A 21,201-nucleotide genomic window follows, 5' to 3' on the forward strand; every position below is an offset into this window, starting at 1 on the left:
CGGTACCCAGCCCGGTTCAGAGTGCATTACCAATTATACTGGTACCCAGCCCGGTTCACAGTGCGTTTCCAGTTATACCGGTACCCAGCCCGGTTCACAGTGCGTTACCAGTTATACCGGTACCAAGCCCGGTTCACAGTTATTTACCAGTTATACCGGTACCCAGCCCGGTTCACAGTGCGTTCCCATTTATACCGGTACCCAGCCCAGTTCACAGTGCATTACCAGTTATACCGGTACCCAGCCCGGTTCACAGTTCTATAACAGTATTACCGGTACCCAGCCCGGTTCACAGGGCTTTACCAGTTATACCTGTACCCAGTCAGGTTCACAATTAGTTTCCAGTTATACCGGTACTAGGCTAGTTGCACAGTTCGTTACCAGTTATATCGGTACTCAGCCAGGTTCACAATGCATTTCCATTTATACCGGTACCAAGCTCGGTTCATAGTGTGGTACCATTTATTCCGGTACCCAGACCGGTTCACAGTGCGTTACTAGTTAGACCGGTACCCAGACCGTTTTACATTGTGTTACAATTTATACCGGTTTTCAGCCCGGTTCACAGTGTGTAACCAGTAATACCGGTACCCAGCCCGGTTCACAGTGCATTACCATTTATACCGGTACCCAGCCCGGTTCCCAGTGCGTTACCAGTTATTATTGTACCCAGCCCGGTTCACAGTGCACTATCAGTTATACCGGTACCCAGACCGGTTTACAGTGCGTTACCAGTTATACCGGTACCCAGCCCGGTTCACAGTGCGTTACCATTTATACCGGTACCCAGCCCGGTTCACAGTGCGTTACTAGTTATACCGGTACCAAGACCGGTTCACAGTGCGTTACCATTTATACCGGTTTTCAGCCCGGTTCACAGTGTGTAACCATTAATACCGGTACCCAGCCCGGTTCACAGTGCATTACCATTTATACAGGTACCGAGCCCGGTTCACAGTGCATTACCAATTATACCGGTACCCAGCCCGGTTCACAGTGCGTTTCCAGTTATACCGGTACCCAGCCCGGTTCACAGTGCGTTACCAGTTATACCGGTACCCAGCCCGGTTCACAGTGCGTTACCAGTTATACCGATACCCAGCCCGGTTCACAGTGCATTACAATTATACCGTTACCCAGCCCGGTTCACAGTGCGTTTCCAGTTATACCGGTACCCAGCCCGGTTCACAGTGCGTTACCAGTTATACCGATACCCAGCCCGGTTCACAGTGCATTACAATTATACCGTTACCCAGCCCGGTTCACAATGCGTTTCCAGTTATACCGGTACCCAGCCCGGTTCACAGTGCGTTACCAGTTATACCGGTACCCAGCCTGGTTCACAGTGCATTACCAATTATACCGTTACCCAGCCCGGTTCACAGTGTGTTTCCAGTTATACCGGTACCCAGCCCGGTTCACAGTGCGTTAACAGTTATACCGGTACCCAGCCCGGTTCACAGTGCGTTACCAGTTATACCGATACCCAGCCCGGTTCACAGTGCATTACAATTATACCGTTACCCAGCCCGGTTCACAGTGCGTTTCCAGTTATACCGGTACCCAGCCCGGTTCACAATGCGTTTCCAGTTATACCGGTACCCTGCCCGGTTCACAGTGCGTTACCAGTTATACCGGTTCACAGTGCGTTACCAGTTATACCGGTACCCAGCCCGGTTCACAGTGCGTTACCAGTTATACCGGTACCCAGCCCGGTTCACAGTGCTATAACAGTATTACCGGTACCCAGCCCGGTTCACAGGGCTTTACCAGTTATACCTGTACCCAGTCAGGTTCACAATTAGTTTCCAGTTATACCGGTACTAGGCCAGTTGCACAGTTCGTTACCAGTTATATCGGTACTCAGCCAGGTTCACAATGCATTTCCAGTTATACCGGTACCAAGCTCGGTTCATAGTGTGGTACCATTTATTCCGGTACCCAGCCCGGTTCACAGTGCATTACTAGTTATACCGGTACCCAGACCGTTTTACATTGCGTTACAATTTATACCGGTTTTCAGCCCGGTTCAAAGTGTGTAACCAGTAATACCGGTACCCAGCCCGGTTCACAGTGCTATCTCAGTATTACCGGTACCCAGCCCGGTTCACAGTTCGTTACCAGTTATATCGGTTCTCAGCCAGGTTCACAATGCATTTCCAGTTATACCGGTACCAAGCTCGGTTCATAGTGTGGTACCATTTATTCCGGTACCCAGCCCGGTTCACAGTGCGTTACTAGTTATACCGGTACCCAGACCGTTTTACATTGCGTTACAATTTATACCGGTTTTCAGCCCGGTTCACAGTGTGTAACCAGTAATACCGGTACCCAGCCCGGTTCACAGTGCATTACCATTTATACCGGTACCCATCCCGGTTCACAGTACGTGACCAGTTATTATTGTACCCAGCCCGGTTCACAGTGCACTAACAGTTATACCGGTACCCAGCCCGGTTCACAGTGCGTTACCATTTTTACCGGTACCCAGCCCGGTTCACAGTGCGTTACCAGTTATACCGGTACCCAGCCCGGTTCACAGTGCGTTTCCAGTTATACCGGTACCCAGCCCGGTTCACAGTGCGTTACCAGTTATACCGGTACCAAGCCCGGTTCACAGTTATTTACCAGTTATACCGGTACCCAGCCCGGTTCACAGTGCGTTCCCATTTATACCGGTACCCAGCCCAGTTCACAGTGCATTACCAGTTATACCGGTACCCAGCCCGGTTCACAGTTCTATAACAGTATTACCGGTACCCAGCCCGGTTCACAGGGCTTTACCAGTTATACCTGTACCCAGTCAGGTTCACAATTAGTTTCCAGTTATACCGGTACTAGGCTAGTTGCACAGTTCGTTACCAGTTATATCGGTACTCAGCCAGGTTCACAATGCATTTCCAGTTATACCGGTACCAAGCTCGGTTCATAGTGTGGTACCATTTATTCCGGTACCCAGACCGGTTCACAGTGCGTTACTAGTTAGACCGGTACCCAGACCGTTTTACATTGTGTTACAATTTATACCGGTTTTCAGCCCGGTTCACAGTGTGTAACCAGTAATACCGGTACCCAGCCCGGTTCACAGTGCATTACCATTTATACCGGTACCCAGCCCGGTTCCCAGTGCGTTACCAGTTATTATTGTACCCAGCCCGGTTCACAGTGCACTAACAGTTATACCGGTACCCAGACCGGTTTACAGTGCGTTACCAGTTATACCGGTACCCAGCCCGGTTCACAGTGCGTTACCATTTATACCGGTACCCAGCCCGGTTCACAGTGCGTTACTAGTTATACCGGTACCAAGACCGGTTCACAGTGCGTTACCATTTATACCGGTTTTCAGCCCGGTTCACAGTGTGTAACCATTAATACCGGTACCCAGCCCGGTTCACAGTGCATTACCATTTATACAGGTACCGAGCCCGGTTCACAGTGCATTACCAATTATACCGGTACCCAGCCCGGTTCACAGTGCGTTTCCAGTTATACCGGTACCCAGCCCGGTTCACAGTGCGTTACCAGTTATACCGGTACCCAGCCCGGTTCACAGTGCGTTACCAGTTATACCGATACCCAGCCCGGTTCACAGTGCATTACAATTATACCGTTACCCAGCCCGGTTCACAGTGCGTTTCCAGTTATACCGGTACCCAGCCCGGTTCACAATGCGTTTCCAGTTATACCGGTACCCAGCCCGGTTCACAGTGCGTTACCAGTTATACCGGTACCCAGCCTGGTTCACAGTGCATTACCAATTATACCGTTACCCAGCCCGGTTCACAGTGTGTTTCCAGTTATACCGGTACCCAGCCCGGTTCACAGTGCGTTAACAGTTATACCGGTACCCAGCCCGGTTCACAGTGCGTTACCAGTTATACCGATACCCAGCCCGGTTCACAGTGCATTACAATTATACCGTTACCCAGCCCGGTTCACAGTGCGTTTCCAGTTATACCGGTACCCAGCCCGGTTCACAATGCGTTTCCAGTTATACCGGTACCCTGCCCGGTTCACAGTGCGTTACCAGTTATACCGGTTCACAGTGCGTTACCAGTTATACCGGTACCCAGCCCGGTTCACAGTGCGTTACCAGTTATACCGGTACCCAGCCCGGTTCACAGTGCTATAACAGTATTACCGGTACCCAGCCCGGTTCACAGGGCTTTACCAGTTATACCTGTACCCAGTCAGGTTCACAATTAGTTTCCAGTTATACCGGTACTAGGCCAGTTGCACAGTTCGTTACCAGTTATATCGGTACTCAGCCAGGTTCACAATGCATTTCCAGTTATACCGGTACCAAGCTCGGTTCATAGTGTGGTACCATTTATTCCGGTACCCAGCCCGGTTCACAGTGCATTACTAGTTATACCGGTACCCAGACCGTTTTACATTGCGTTACAATTTATACCGGTTTTCAGCCCGGTTCAAAGTGTGTAACCAGTAATACCGGTACCCAGCCCGGTTCACAGTGCTATCTCAGTATTACCGGTACCCAGCCCGGTTCACAGTTCGTTACCAGTTATATCGGTTCTCAGCCAGGTTCACAATGCATTTCCAGTTATACCGGTACCAAGCTCGGTTCATAGTGTGGTACCATTTATTCCGGTACCCAGCCCGGTTCACAGTGCGTTACTAGTTATACCGGTACCCAGACCGTTTTACATTGCGTTACAATTTATACCGGTTTTCAGCCCGGTTCACAGTGTGTAACCAGTAATACCGGTACCCAGCCCGGTTCACAGTGCATTACCATTTATACCGGTACCCATCCCGGTTCACAGTACGTGACCAGTTATTATTGTACCCAGCCCGGTTCACAGTGCACTAACAGTTATACCGGTACCCAGCCCGGTTCACAGTGCGTTACCATTTTTACCGGTACCCAGCCCGGTTCACAGTGCGTTACCAGTTATACCGGTACCCAGCCCGGTTCACAGTGCGTTTCCAGTTATACCGGTACCCAGCCCGGTTCACAGTGCGTTACCAGTTATACCGGTACCAAGCCCGGTTCACAGTTATTTACCAGTTATACCGGTACCCAGCCCGGTTCACAGTGCGTTCCCATTTATACCGGTACCCAGCCCAGTTCACAGTGCATTACCAGTTATACCGGTACCCAGCCCGGTTCACAGTTCTATAACAGTATTACCGGTACCCAGCCCGGTTCACAGGGCTTTACCAGTTATACCTGTACCCAGTCAGGTTCACAATTAGTTTCCAGTTATACCGGTACTAGGCTAGTTGCACAGTTCGTTACCAGTTATATCGGTACTCAGCCAGGTTCACAATGCATTTCCAGTTATACCGGTACCAAGCTCGGTTCATAGTGTGGTACCATTTATTCCGGTACCCAGACCGGTTCACAGTGCGTTACTAGTTAGACCGGTACCCAGACCGTTTTACATTGTGTTACAATTTATACCGGTTTTCAGCCCGGTTCACAGTGTGTAACCAGTAATACCGGTACCCAGCCCGGTTCACAGTGCATTACCATTTATACCGGTACCCAGCCCGGTTCCCAGTGCGTTACCAGTTATTATTGTACCCAGCCCGGTTCACAGTGCACTAACAGTTATACCGGTACCCAGACCGGTTTACAGTGCGTTACCAGTTATACCGGTACCCAGCCCGGTTCACAGTGCGTTACCATTTATACCGGTACCCAGCCCGGTTCACAGTGCGTTACTAGTTATACCGGTACCAAGACCGGTTCACAGTGCGTTACCATTTATACCGGTTTTCAGCCCGGTTCACAGTGTGTAACCATTAATACCGGTACCCAGCCCGGTTCACAGTGCATTACCATTTATACAGGTACCGAGCCCGGTTCACAGTGCATTACCAATTATACCGGTACCCAGCCCGGTTCACAGTGCGTTTCCAGTTATACCGGTACCCAGCCCGGTTCACAGTGCGTTACCAGTTATACCGGTACCCAGCCCGGTTCACAGTGCGTTACCAGTTATACCGATACCCAGCCCGGTTCACAGTGCATTACAATTATACCGTTACCCAGCCCGGTTCACAGTGCGTTTCCAGTTATACCGGTACCCAGCCCGGTTCACAATGCGTTTCCAGTTATACCGGTACCCAGCCCGGTTCACAGTGCGTTACCAGTTATACCGGTACCCAGCCTGGTTCACAGTGCATTACCAATTATACCGTTACCCAGCCCGGTTCACAGTGTGTTTCCAGTTATACCGGTACCCAGCCCGGTTCACAGTGCGTTAACAGTTATACCGGTACCCAGCCCGGTTCACAGTGCGTTACCAGTTATACCGATACCCAGCCCGGTTCACAGTGCATTACAATTATACCGTTACCCAGCCCGGTTCACAGTGCGTTTCCAGTTATACCGGTACCCAGCCCGGTTCACAATGCGTTTCCAGTTATACCGGTACCCTGCCCGGTTCACAGTGCGTTACCAGTTATACCGGTTCACAGTGCGTTACCAGTTATACCGGTACCCAGCCCGGTTCACAGTGCGTTACCAGTTATACCGGTACCCAGCCCGGTTCACAGTGCTATAACAGTATTACCGGTACCCAGCCCGGTTCACAGGGCTTTACCAGTTATACCTGTACCCAGTCAGGTTCACAATTAGTTTCCAGTTATACCGGTACTAGGCCAGTTGCACAGTTCGTTACCAGTTATATCGGTACTCAGCCAGGTTCACAATGCATTTCCAGTTATACCGGTACCAAGCTCGGTTCATAGTGTGGTACCATTTATTCCGGTACCCAGCCCGGTTCACAGTGCATTACTAGTTATACCGGTACCCAGACCGTTTTACATTGCGTTACAATTTATACCGGTTTTCAGCCCGGTTCAAAGTGTGTAACCAGTAATACCGGTACCCAGCCCGGTTCACAGTGCTATCTCAGTATTACCGGTACCCAGCCCGGTTCACAGTTCGTTACCAGTTATATCGGTTCTCAGCCAGGTTCACAATGCATTTCCAGTTATACCGGTACCAAGCTCGGTTCATAGTGTGGTACCATTTATTCCGGTACCCAGCCCGGTTCACAGTGCGTTACTAGTTATACCGGTACCCAGACCGTTTTACATTGCGTTACAATTTATACCGGTTTTCAGCCCGGTTCACAGTGTGTAACCAGTAATACCGGTACCCAGCCCGGTTCACAGTGCATTACCATTTATACCGGTACCCATCCCGGTTCACAGTACGTGACCAGTTATTATTGTACCCAGCCCGGTTCACAGTGCACTAACAGTTATACCGGTACCCAGCCCGGTTCACAGTGCGTTACCATTTTTACCGGTACCCAGCCCGGTTCACAGTGCGTTACCAGTTATACCGGTACCCAGCCCGGTTCACAGTGCGTTTCCAGTTATACCGGTACCCAGCCCGGTTCACAGTGCGTTACCAGTTATACCGGTACCAAGCCCGGTTCACAGTTATTTACCAGTTATACCGGTACCCAGCCCGGTTCACAGTGCGTTCCCATTTATACCGGTACCCAGCCCAGTTCACAGTGCATTACCAGTTATACCGGTACCCAGCCCGGTTCACAGTTCTATAACAGTATTACCGGTACCCAGCCCGGTTCACAGGGCTTTACCAGTTATACCTGTACCCAGTCAGGTTCACAATTAGTTTCCAGTTATACCGGTACTAGGCTAGTTGCACAGTTCGTTACCAGTTATATCGGTACTCAGCCAGGTTCACAATGCATTTCCAGTTATACCGGTACCAAGCTCGGTTCATAGTGTGGTACCATTTATTCCGGTACCCAGACCGGTTCACAGTGCGTTACTAGTTAGACCGGTACCCAGACCGTTTTACATTGTGTTACAATTTATACCGGTTTTCAGCCCGGTTCACAGTGTGTAACCAGTAATACCGGTACCCAGCCCGGTTCACAGTGCATTACCATTTATACCGGTACCCAGCCCGGTTCCCAGTGCGTTACCAGTTATTATTGTACCCAGCCCGGTTCACAGTGCACTAACAGTTATACCGGTACCCAGACCGGTTTACAGTGCGTTACCAGTTATACCGGTACCCAGCCCGGTTCACAGTGCGTTACCATTTATACCGGTACCCAGCCCGGTTCACAGTGCGTTACTAGTTATACCGGTACCAAGACCGGTTCACAGTGCGTTACCATTTATACCGGTTTTCAGCCCGGTTCACAGTGTGTAACCATTAATACCGGTACCCAGCCCGGTTCACAGTGCATTACCATTTATACAGGTACCGAGCCCGGTTCACAGTGCATTACCAATTATACCGGTACCCAGCCCGGTTCACAGTGCGTTTCCAGTTATACCGGTACCCAGCCCGGTTCACAGTGCGTTACCAGTTATACCGGTACCCAGCCCGGTTCACAGTGCGTTACCAGTTATACCGATACCCAGCCCGGTTCACAGTGCATTACAATTATACCGTTACCCAGCCCGGTTCACAGTGCGTTTCCAGTTATACCGGTACCCAGCCCGGTTCACAATGCGTTTCCAGTTATACCGGTACCCAGCCCGGTTCACAGTGCGTTACCAGTTATACCGGTACCCAGCCTGGTTCACAGTGCATTACCAATTATACCGTTACCCAGCCCGGTTCACAGTGTGTTTCCAGTTATACCGGTACCCAGCCCGGTTCACAGTGCGTTAACAGTTATACCGGTACCCAGCCCGGTTCACAGTGCGTTACCAGTTATACCGATACCCAGCCCGGTTCACAGTGCATTACAATTATACCGTTACCCAGCCCGGTTCACAGTGCGTTTCCAGTTATACCGGTACCCAGCCCGGTTCACAATGCGTTTCCAGTTATACCGGTACCCTGCCCGGTTCACAGTGCGTTACCAGTTATACCGGTTCACAGTGCGTTACCAGTTATACCGGTACCCAGCCCGGTTCACAGTGCGTTACCAGTTATACCGGTACCCAGCCCGGTTCACAGTGCTATAACAGTATTACCGGTACCCAGCCCGGTTCACAGGGCTTTACCAGTTATACCTGTACCCAGTCAGGTTCACAATTAGTTTCCAGTTATACCGGTACTAGGCCAGTTGCACAGTTCGTTACCAGTTATATCGGTACTCAGCCAGGTTCACAATGCATTTCCAGTTATACCGGTACCAAGCTCGGTTCATAGTGTGGTACCATTTATTCCGGTACCCAGCCCGGTTCACAGTGCATTACTAGTTATACCGGTACCCAGACCGTTTTACATTGCGTTACAATTTATACCGGTTTTCAGCCCGGTTCAAAGTGTGTAACCAGTAATACCGGTACCCAGCCCGGTTCACAGTGCTATCTCAGTATTACCGGTACCCAGCCCGGTTCACAGTTCGTTACCAGTTATATCGGTTCTCAGCCAGGTTCACAATGCATTTCCAGTTATACCGGTACCAAGCTCGGTTCATAGTGTGGTACCATTTATTCCGGTACCCAGCCCGGTTCACAGTGCGTTACTAGTTATACCGGTACCCAGACCGTTTTACATTGCGTTACAATTTATACCGGTTTTCAGCCCGGTTCACAGTGTGTAACCAGTAATACCGGTACCCAGCCCGGTTCACAGTGCATTACCATTTATACCGGTACCCATCCCGGTTCACAGTACGTGACCAGTTATTATTGTACCCAGCCCGGTTCACAGTGCACTAACAGTTATACCGGTACCCAGCCCGGTTCACAGTGCGTTACCATTTTTACCGGTACCCAGCCCGGTTCACAGTGCGTTACCAGTTATACCGGTACCCAGCCCGGTTCACAGTGCGTTTCCAGTTATACCGGTACCCAGCCCGGTTCACAGTGCGTTACCAGTTATACCGGTACCAAGCCCGGTTCACAGTTATTTACCAGTTATACCGGTACCCAGCCCGGTTCACAGTGCGTTCCCATTTATACCGGTACCCAGCCCAGTTCACAGTGCATTACCAGTTATACCGGTACCCAGCCCGGTTCACAGTTCTATAACAGTATTACCGGTACCCAGCCCGGTTCACAGGGCTTTACCAGTTATACCTGTACCCAGTCAGGTTCACAATTAGTTTCCAGTTATACCGGTACTAGGCTAGTTGCACAGTTCGTTACCAGTTATATCGGTACTCAGCCAGGTTCACAATGCATTTCCAGTTATACCGGTACCAAGCTCGGTTCATAGTGTGGTACCATTTATTCCGGTACCCAGACCGGTTCACAGTGCGTTACTAGTTAGACCGGTACCCAGACCGTTTTACATTGTGTTACAATTTATACCGGTTTTCAGCCCGGTTCACAGTGTGTAACCAGTAATACCGGTACCCAGCCCGGTTCACAGTGCATTACCATTTATACCGGTACCCAGCCCGGTTCCCAGTGCGTTACCAGTTATTATTGTACCCAGCCCGGTTCACAGTGCACTAACAGTTATACCGGTACCCAGACCGGTTTACAGTGCGTTACCAGTTATACCGGTACCCAGCCCGGTTCACAGTGCGTTACCATTTATACCGGTACCCAGCCCGGTTCACAGTGCGTTACTAGTTATACCGGTACCAAGACCGGTTCACAGTGCGTTACCATTTATACCGGTTTTCAGCCCGGTTCACAGTGCGTTACCAGTTATACCGATACCCAGCCCGGTTCACAGTGCATTACAATTATACCGTTACCCAGCCCGGTTCACAGTGCGTTTCCAGTTATACCGGTACCCAGCCCGGTTCACAATGCGTTTCCAGTTATACCGGTACCCAGCCCAGTTCACAGTGCGTTACCAGTTATACCGGTACCCAGCCTGGTTCACAGTGCATTACCAATTATACCGTTACCCAGCCCGGTTCACAGTGTGTTTCCAGTTATACCGGTACCCAGCCCGGTTCACAGTGCGTTAACAGTTATACCGGTACCCAGCCCGGTTCACAGTGCGTTACCAGTTATACCGATACCCAGCCCGGTTCACAGTGCATTACAATTATACCGTTACCCAGCCCGGTTCACAGTGCGTTTCCAGTTATACCGGTACCCAGCCCGGTTCACAGTGCGTTACCAGTTGTACCGGTACCCAGCCCGGTTCACAGTGCGTTACCAGTTATACCGGTACCCAGCCCGGTTCACAGTGCGTTACCAGTTATACCGGTACCCAGCCCGGTTCAGAGTGCATTACCAATTATACTGGTACCCAGCCCGGTTCACAGTGCGTTTCCAGTTATACCGGTACCCAGCCCGGTTCACAGTGCGTTACCAGTTATACCGGTACCAAGCCCGGTTCACAGTTATTTACCAGTTATACCGGTACCCAGCCCGGTTCACAGTGCGTTCCCATTTATACCGGTACCCAGCCCAGTTCACAGTGCATTACCAGTTATACCGGTACCCAGCCCGGTTCACAGTTCTATAACAGTATTACCGGTACCCAGCCCGGTTCACAGGGCTTTACCAGTTATACCTGTACCCAGTCAGGTTCACAATTAGTTTCCAGTTATACCGGTACTAGGCTAGTTGCACAGTTCGTTACCAGTTATATCGGTACTCAGCCAGGTTCACAATGCATTTCCAGTTATACCGGTACCAAGCTCGGTTCATAGTGTGGTACCATTTATTCCGGTACCCAGCCCGGTTCACAGTGCGTTACTAGTTAGACCGGTACCCAGACCGTTTTACATTGTGTTACAATTTATACCGGTTTTCAGCCCGGTTCACAGTGTGTAACCAGTAATACCGGTACCCAGCCCGGTTCACAGTGCATTACCATTTATACCGGTACCCAGCCCGGTTCCCAGTGCGTTACCAGTTATTATTGTACCCAGCCCGGTTCACAGTGCACTAACAGTTATACCGGTACCCAGACCGGTTTACAGTGCGTTACCAGTTATACCGGTACCCAGCCCGGTTCACAGTGCGTTACCATTTATACCGGTACCCAGCCCGGTTCACAGTGCGTTACTAGTTATACCGGTACCAAGACCGGTTCACAGTGCGTTACCATTTATACCGGTTTTCAGCCCGGTTCACAGTGTGTAACCATTAATACCGGTACCCAGCCCGGTTCACAGTGCATTACCATTTATACAGGTACCGAGCCCGGTTCACAGTGCATTACCAATTATACCGGTACCCAGCCCGGTTCACAGTGCGTTTCCAGTTATACCGGTACCCAGCCCGGTTCACAGTGCGTTACCAGTTATACCGGTACCCAGCCCGGTTCACAGTGCGTTACCAGTTATACCGATACCCAGCCCGGTTCACAGTGCATTACAATTATACCGTTACCCAGCCCGGTTCACAGTGCGTTTCCAGTTATACCGGTACCCAGCCCGGTTCACAATGCGTTTCCAGTTATACCGGTACCCAGCCCGGTTCACAGTGCGTTACCAGTTATACCGGTACCCAGCCTGGTTCACAGTGCATTACCAATTATACCGTTACCCAGCCCGGTTCACAGTGTGTTTCCAGTTATACCGGTACCCAGCCCGGTTCACAGTGCGTTAACAGTTATACCGGTACCCAGCCCGGTTCACAGTGCGTTACCAGTTATACCGATACCCAGCCCGGTTCACAGTGCATTACAATTATACCGTTACCCAGCCCGGTTCACAGTGCGTTTCCAGTTATACCGGTACCCAGCCCGGTTCACAATGCGTTTCCAGTTATACCGGTACCCTGCCCGGTTCACAGTGCGTTACCAGTTATACCGGTTCACAGTGCGTTACCAGTTATACCGGTACCCAGCCCGGTTCACAGTGCGTTACCAGTTATACCGGTACCCAGCCCGGTTCACAGTGCTATAACAGTATTACCGGTACCCAGCCCGGTTCACAGGGCTTTACCAGTTATACCTGTACCCAGTCAGGTTCACAATTAGTTTCCAGTTATACCGGTACTAGGCCAGTTGCACAGTTCGTTACCAGTTATATCGGTACTCAGCCAGGTTCACAATGCATTTCCAGTTATACCGGTACCAAGCTCGGTTCATAGTGTGGTACCATTTATTCCGGTACCCAGCCCGGTTCACAGTGCATTACTAGTTATACCGGTACCCAGACCGTTTTACATTGCGTTACAATTTATACCGGTTTTCAGCCCGGTTCAAAGTGTGTAACCAGTAATACCGGTACCCAGCCCGGTTCACAGTGCTATCTCAGTATTACCGGTACCCAGCCCGGTTCACAGTTCGTTACCAGTTATATCGGTTCTCAGCCAGGTTCACAATGCATTTCCAGTTATACCGGTACCAAGCTCGGTTCATAGTGTGGTACCATTTATTCCGGTACCCAGCCCGGTTCACAGTGCGTTACTAGTTATACCGGTACCCAGACCGTTTTACATTGCGTTACAATTTATACCGGTTTTCAGCCCGGTTCACAGTGTGTAACCAGTAATACCGGTACCCAGCCCGGTTCACAGTGCATTACCATTTATACCGGTACCCATCCCGGTTCACAGTACGTGACCAGTTATTATTGTACCCAGCCCGGTTCACAGTGCACTAACAGTTATACCGGTACCCAGCCCGGTTTACAGTGCGTTACCAGTTATACCGGTACCCAGCCCGGTTCACAGTGCGTTACCATTTTTACCGGTACCCAGCCCGGTTCACAGTGCGTTACTAGTTATACCGGTACCCAGACCGGTTCACAGTGCGTTACCATTTATACCGGGTTTCAGCCCGGTTCACAGTGTGCAACCATTAATACCGGTACCCAGCCCGGTTCACAGTGCATTACCATTTATACAGGTACCGAGCCCGGTTCACAGTGCATTACAATTATACCGTTACCCAGCCCGGTTCACAGTGCGTTTCCAGTTATACCGGTACCCAGCCCGGTTCACAATGCGTTTCCAGTTATACCGGTACCCAGCCCGGTTCACAGTGCGTTACCAGTTATACCGGTACCCAGCCTGGTTCACAGTGCATTACCAATTATACCGTTACCCAGCCCGGTTCACAGTGTGTTTCCAGTTATACCGGTACCCAGCCCGGTTCACAGTGCGTTAACAGTTATACCGGTACCCAGCCCGGTTCACAGTGCGTTACCAGTTATACCGATACCCAGCCCGGTTCACAGTGCATTACAATTATACCGTTACCCAGCCCGGTTCACAGTGCGTTTCCAGTTATACCGGTACCCAGCCCGGTTCACAATGCGTTTCCAGTTATACCGGTACCCTGCCCGGTTCACAGTGCGTTACCAGTTATACCGGTTCACAGTGCGTTACCAGTTATACCGGTACCCAGCCCGGTTCACAGTGCGTTACCAGTTATACCGGTACCCAGCCCGGTTTACAGTGCGTTACCAGTTATACCGGTACCCAGCCCGGTTCACAGTGCGTTACCATTTTTACCGGTACCCAGCCCGGTTCACAGTGCGTTACTAGTTATACCGGTACCCAGACCGGTTCACAGTGCGTTACCATTTATACCGGGTTTCAGCCCGGTTCACAGTGTGCAACCATTAATACCGGTACCCAGCCCGGTTCACAGTGCATTACCATTTATACAGGTACCGAGCCCGGTTCACAGTGCATTACCAATTATACCGGTACCCAGCCCGGTTCACAGTGCGTTTCCAGTTATACCGGTACCCAGCCCGGTTTACAGTGCATTACCAGTTATACCAGTACCCAGCCCGGTTCACAATGCGTTACCAGTTATACCGGTACCCAGCCCGGTTCACAGTGCGTTACCAATTATACCGTTACCCAGCCCAGTTCACAGTGCGTTTCCAGTTATACCGGTACCCAGCCCGGTTCACATTGCGTTACCAGTTATACCGGTACCCAGCCCGGTTCACAGTGTGTTAACAGTTATACCGGTACCCAGCCCGGTTCACAGTGCGTTACCAGTTATACCAGTGCCCAGCCCGGTTCACATTGCATTACCAGTTATACCGGTACCCAGCCCGGTTCACAGTGCGTTACCAGTTATACCGGTACCCAGCCCGGTTCACAGTGCTATAACAGTATTACCGGTACCCAGCCCGGTTCACAGGGCTTTAACAGTTATACCTGTACCCAGTTAGGTTCACAATTAGTTTCCAGTTATACCGGTACTAGGCCAGTTGCACAGTTCGTTACCAGTTATATCGGTACTCAGACAGGTTCACAATGCATTTCCAGTTATACCGGTACCCAGCCCGGTTCACAGTGCGTTACCAGTTATTATTGTACCCAGCCCGGTTCACAGTGCGTTACCAGTTATACCGGTACCCAGCCCGGTTCACAGTGCGTTACCAGTTATACCTGTACCCAGCCCGGTTCACAGTGCTATAACAGTATTACCGGTACCCAGCCCGGTTCACAGGGCTTTACCAGTTATACCTGTACCCAGTCAGGTTCACAATTAGTTTCCAGTTATACCGGTACTAGGCCAATTGCTCAGTTCGTTCCCAGTTATATCGGTACTCAGCCAGGTTCACAATGCATTTCCAGTTATACCGGTACCAAGCTCGGTTCATAGTGTGGTACCATTTATTCCGGTACCCAGCCCGGTTCACAGTGCGTTACTAGTTATACCGGTACCCAGACCGTTTTACATTGCGTTACCAGTTATACCGGTACCCAGCCCGGTTCACAGTGTGTAACCAGTAATACCGGTACCCAGCCCGGTTCACAGTGCATTACCAGTTATACCGGTACCCATCCCGGTTCACAGTGCATTACCATTTATACCGGTACCGAGTCCGATTCACAGTGCATTACCAGTTATACCGGTACCCAGCCCAGTTCACAGTGCGTTACCAGTTATACCGGTTTTCAGCTCGGTTCACAGTGTGTAACCAGTAATACCGTTACCCAGCCCGGTTCACAGTGCATTACCATTTATACAGGTACCGAGCACGGTTCACAGTGCATTACCAATTATACCAGTTCCCAGCCCGGTTCACAGTGCGTTTCCAGTTATACCGGTACCCAGCCCGGTTCACAGTGCGTTACCAGTTGTACCGGTACCCAGCCCGGTTCACAGTGCGTTACCAGTTATACCGGTACCCAGCCCGGTTCACAGTGCGTTACCAGTTATACCGGTACCCAGCCCGGTTCAGAGTGCATTACCAATTATACTGGTACCCAGCCCGGTTCACAGTGCGTTTCCAGTTATACCGGTACCCAGCCCGGTTCACAGTGCGTTACCAGTTATACCGGTACCAAGCCCGGTTCACAGTTATTTACCAGTTATACCGGTACCCAGCCCGGTTCACAGTGCGTTCCCATTTATACCGGTACCCAGCCCAGTTCACAGTGCATTACCAGTTATACCGGTACCCAGCCCGGTTCACAGTTCTATAACAGTATTACCGGTACCCAGCCCGGTTCACAGGGCTTTACCAGTTATACCTGTACCCAGTCAGGTTCACAATTAGTTTCCAGTTATACCGGTACTAGGCTAGTTGCACAGTTCGTTACCAGTTATATCGGTACTCAGCCAGGTTCACAATGCATTTCCAGTTATACCGGTACCAAGCTCGGTTCATAGTGTGGTACCATTTATTCCGGTACCCAGACCGGTTCACAGTGCGCTACTAGTTATACCGGTACCCAGACCGTTTTACATTGTGTTACAATTTATACCGGTTTTCAGCCCGGTTCACAGTGTGTAACCAGTAATACCGGTACCCAGCCCGGTTCACAGTGCATTACCATTTATACCGGTACCCAGCCCGGTTCCCAGTGCGTTACCAGTTATTATTGTACCCAGCCCGGTTCACAGTGCACTAACAGTTATACCGGTACCCAGACCGGTTTACAGTGCGTTACCAGTTATACCGGTACCCAGCCCGGTTCACAGTGCGTTACCATTTATACCGGTACCCAGCCCGGTTCACAGTGCGTTACTAGTTATACCGGTACCAAGACCGGTTCACAGTGCGTTACCATTTATACCGGTTTTCAGCCCGGTTCACAGTGTGTAACCATTAATACCGGTACCCAGCCCGGTTCACAGTGCATTACCATTTATACAGGTACCGAGCCCGGTTCACAGTGCATTACCAATTATACCGGTACCCAGCCCGGTTCACAGTGCGTTTCCAGTTATACCGGTACCCAGCCCGGTTCACAGTGCGTTACCAGTTATACCGGTACCCAGCCCGGTTCACAGTGCGTTACCAGTTATACCGATACCCAGCCCGGTTCACAGTGCATTACAATTATACCGTTACCCAGCCCGGTTCACAGTGCGTTTCCAGTTATACCGGTACCCAGCCCGGTTCACAATGCGTTTCCAGTTATACCGGTACCCAGCCCGGTTCACAGTGCGTTACCAGTTATACCGGTACCCAGCCTGGTTCACAGTGCGTTTCCAGTTATACCGGTACCCAGCCCGGTTCACAGTGCATTACCATTTATACCGGTACCCATCCCGGTTCACAGTCGTGACCAGTTATTATTGTACCCAGCCCGGTTCACAGTGCACTAACAGTTATACCGGTACCCAGCCCGGTTTACAGTGCGTTACCAGTTATACCGGTACCCAGCCCGGTTCACAGTGCGTTACCATTTTTACCGGTACCCAGCCCGGTTCACAGTGCGTTACTAGTTATACCGGTACCCAGACCGGTTCACAGTGCGTTACCATTTATACCGGGTTTCAGCCCGGTTCACAGTGTGCAACCATTAATACCGGTACCCAGACCGGTTCACAGTGCATTACCATTTATACAGGTACCGAGCCCGGTTCACAGTGCATTACCAATTATACCGGTACCCAGCCCGGTTCACAGTGCGTTTCCAGTTATACCGGTACCCAGCCCGGTTTACAGTGCATTACCAGTTATACCAGTACCCAGCCCGGTTCACAATGCGTTACCAGTTATACCGGTACCCAGCCCGGTTCACAGTGCGTTACCAATTATACCGTTACCCAGCCCAGTTCACAGTGCGTTTCCAGTTATACCGGTACCCAGCCCGGTTCACAGTGCGTTACCAGTTATACCGGTACCCAGCCCGGTTCACAGTGTGTTAACAGTTATACCGGTACCCAGCCCGGTTCACAGTGCGTTACCAGTTATACCAGTGCCCTGCCCGGTTCACATTGCATTACCAGTTATACCGGTACCCAGCCCGGTTCACAGTGCGTTACCAGTTATACCGGTACCCAGCCCAGTTCACAGTGCTATAACAGTATTACCGGTACCCAGCCCGGTTCACAGGGCTTTAACAGTTATACCTGTACCCAGTTAGGTTCACAATTAGTTTCCAGTTATACCGGTACTAGGCCAGTTGCACAGTTCGTTACCAGTTATATCGGTACTCAGACAGGTTCACAATGCATTTCCAGTTATACCGGTACCCAGCCCGGTTCACAGTGCGTTACCAGTTATTATTGTACCCAGCCCGGTTCACAGTGCGTTACCAGTTATACCGGTACCCAGCCCGGTTCACAGTGCGTTACCAGTTATACCTGTACCCAGCCCGGTTCACAGTGCTATAACAGTATTACCGGTACCCAGCCCGGTTCACAGGGCTTTACCAGTTGTACCTGTACCCAGTCAGGTTCACAATTAGTTTCCAGTTATACCGGTACTAGGCCAATTGCTCAGTTCGTTCCCAGTTATATCGGTACTCAGCCAGGTTCACAATGCATTTCCAGTTATACCGGTACCAAGCTCGGTTCATAGTGTGGTACCATTTATTCCGGTACCCAGCCCGGTTCACAGTGCGTTACTAGTTATACCGGTACCCAGACCGTTTTACATTGCGTTACCAGTTATACCGGTACCCAGCCCGGTTCACAGTGTGTAACCAGTAATACCGGTACCCAGCCCGGTTCACAGTGCATTACCATTTATACCGGTACCCATCCCGGTTCACAGTGCATTACCATTTATACCGGTACCGAGTCCGATTCACAGTGCATTACCAGTTATACCGGTACCCAGCCCAGTTCACAGTGCGTTACCAGTTATACCGGTTTTCAGCTCGGTTCACAGTGTGTAACCAGTAATACCGGTACCCAGCCCGGTTCACAGTGCATTACCATTTATACAGGTACCGAGCACGGTTCACAGTGCATTACTAATTATACCAGTTCCCAGCCCGGTTCACAGTGCGTTTCCAGTTATACCGGTACCCAGCCCGGTTCACAGTGCGTTACCAGTTGTACCGGTACCCAGCCCGGTTCACAGTGCGTTACCAGTTATACCGGTACCCAGCCCGGTTCACAGTGCGTTACCAGTTATACCGGTACCCAGCCCGGTTCAGAGTGCATTACCAATTATACTGGTACCCAGCCCTGTTCACAGTGCGTTTCCAGTTATACCGGTACCCAGCCCGGTTCACAGTGCGTTACCAGTTATACCGGTACCAAGCCCGGTTCACAGTTATTTACCAGTTATACCGGTACCCAGCCCGGTTCACAGTGCGTTCCCATTTATACCGGTACCCAGCCCAGTTCACAGTGCATTACCAGTTATACCGGTACCCAGCCCGGTTCACAGTTCTATAACAGTATTACCGGTACCCAGCCCGGTTCACAGGGCTTTACCAGTTATACCTGTACCCAGTCAGGTTCACAATTAGTTTCCAGTTATACCGGTACTAGGCTAGTTGTACAGTTCGTTACCAGTTATATCGGTACTCAGCCAGGTTCACAATGCATTTCCAGTTATACCGGTACCAAGCTCGGTTCATAGTGTGGTACCATTTATTCCGGTACCCAGACCGGTTCACAGTGCGTTACTAGTTATACCGGTACCCAGACAGTTTTACATTGTGTTACAATTTATACCGGTTTTCAGCCCGGTTCACAGTGTGTAACCAGTAATACCGGTACCCAGCCCGGTTCACAGTGCATTACCATTTATACCGGTACCCAGCCCGGTTCCCAGTGCGTTACCAGTTATTATTGTACCCAGCCCGGTTCACAGTGCACTAACAGTTATACCGGTACCCAGACCGGTTTACAGTGCGTTACCAGTTATACCGGTACCCAGCCCGGTTCACAGTGCGTTACCATTTATACCGGTACCCAGCCCGGTTCACAGTGCGTTACTAGTTATACCGGTACCAAGACCGGTTCACAGTGCGTTACCATTTATACCGGTTTTCAGCCCGGTTCACAGTGTGTAACCATTAATACCGGTACCCAGCCCGGTTCACAGTGCATTACCATTTATACAGGTACCGAGCCCGGTTCACAGTGCATTACCAATTATACCGGTACCCAGCCCGGTTCACAGTGCGTTTCCAGTTATACCGGTACCCAGCCCGGTTCACAGTGCGTTACCAGTTATACCGGTACCCAGCCCGGTTCACAGTGCGTTACCAGTTATACCGATACCCAGCCCGGTTCACAGTGCATTACAATTATACCGTTACCCAGCCCGGTTCACAGTGCGTTTCCAGTTATACCGGTACCCAGCCCGGTTCACAATGCGTTTCCAGTTATACCGGTACCCAGCCCGGTTCACAGTGCGTTACCAGTTATACCGGTACCCAGCCTGGTTCACAGTGCATTACCAATTATACCGTTACCCAGCCCGGTTCACAGTGTGTTTCCAGTTATACCGGTACCCAGCCCGGTTCACAGTGCGTTAACAGTTATACCGGTACCCAGCCCGGTTCACAGTGCGTTACCAGTTATACCGATACCCAGCCCGGTTCACAGTGCATTACAATTATACCGTTACCCAGCCCGGTTCACAGTGCGTTTCCAGTTATACCGGTACCCAGCCCGGTTCACAATGCGTTTCCAGTTATACCGGTACCCTGCCCGGTTCACAGTGCGTTACCAGTTATACCGGTTCACAGTGCGTTACCAGTTATACCGGTACCCAGCCCGGTTCACAGTGCGTTACCAGTTATACCGGTACCCAGCCCGGTTCACAGTGCTATAACAGTATTACCGGTACCCAGCCCGGTTCACAGGGCTTTACCAGTTATACCTGTACCCAGTCAGGTTCACAATTAGTTTCCAGTTATACCGGTACTAGGCCAGTTGCACAGTTCGTTACCAGTTATATCGGTACTCAGCCAGGTTCACAATGCATTTCCAGTTATACCGGTACCAAGCTCGGTTCATAGTGTGGTACCATTTATTCCGGTACCCAGCCCGGTTCACAGTGCGTTACTAGTTATACCGGTACCCAGACCGTTTTACATTGCGTTACAATTTATACCGGTTTTCAGCCCGGTTCAAAGTGTGTAACCAGTAATACCGGTACCCAGCCCGGTTCACAGTGCTATCTCAGTATTACCGGTACCCAGCCCGGTTCACAGTTCGTTACCAGTTATATCGGTACTCAG

The sequence above is a fragment of the Pseudophryne corroboree genome, chromosome 3 (assembly GCF_028390025.1).
Source record: "Pseudophryne corroboree isolate aPseCor3 chromosome 3, aPseCor3.hap2, whole genome shotgun sequence".
In the NCBI taxonomy this organism is placed as follows: domain Eukaryota; kingdom Metazoa; phylum Chordata; class Amphibia; order Anura; family Myobatrachidae; genus Pseudophryne; species Pseudophryne corroboree.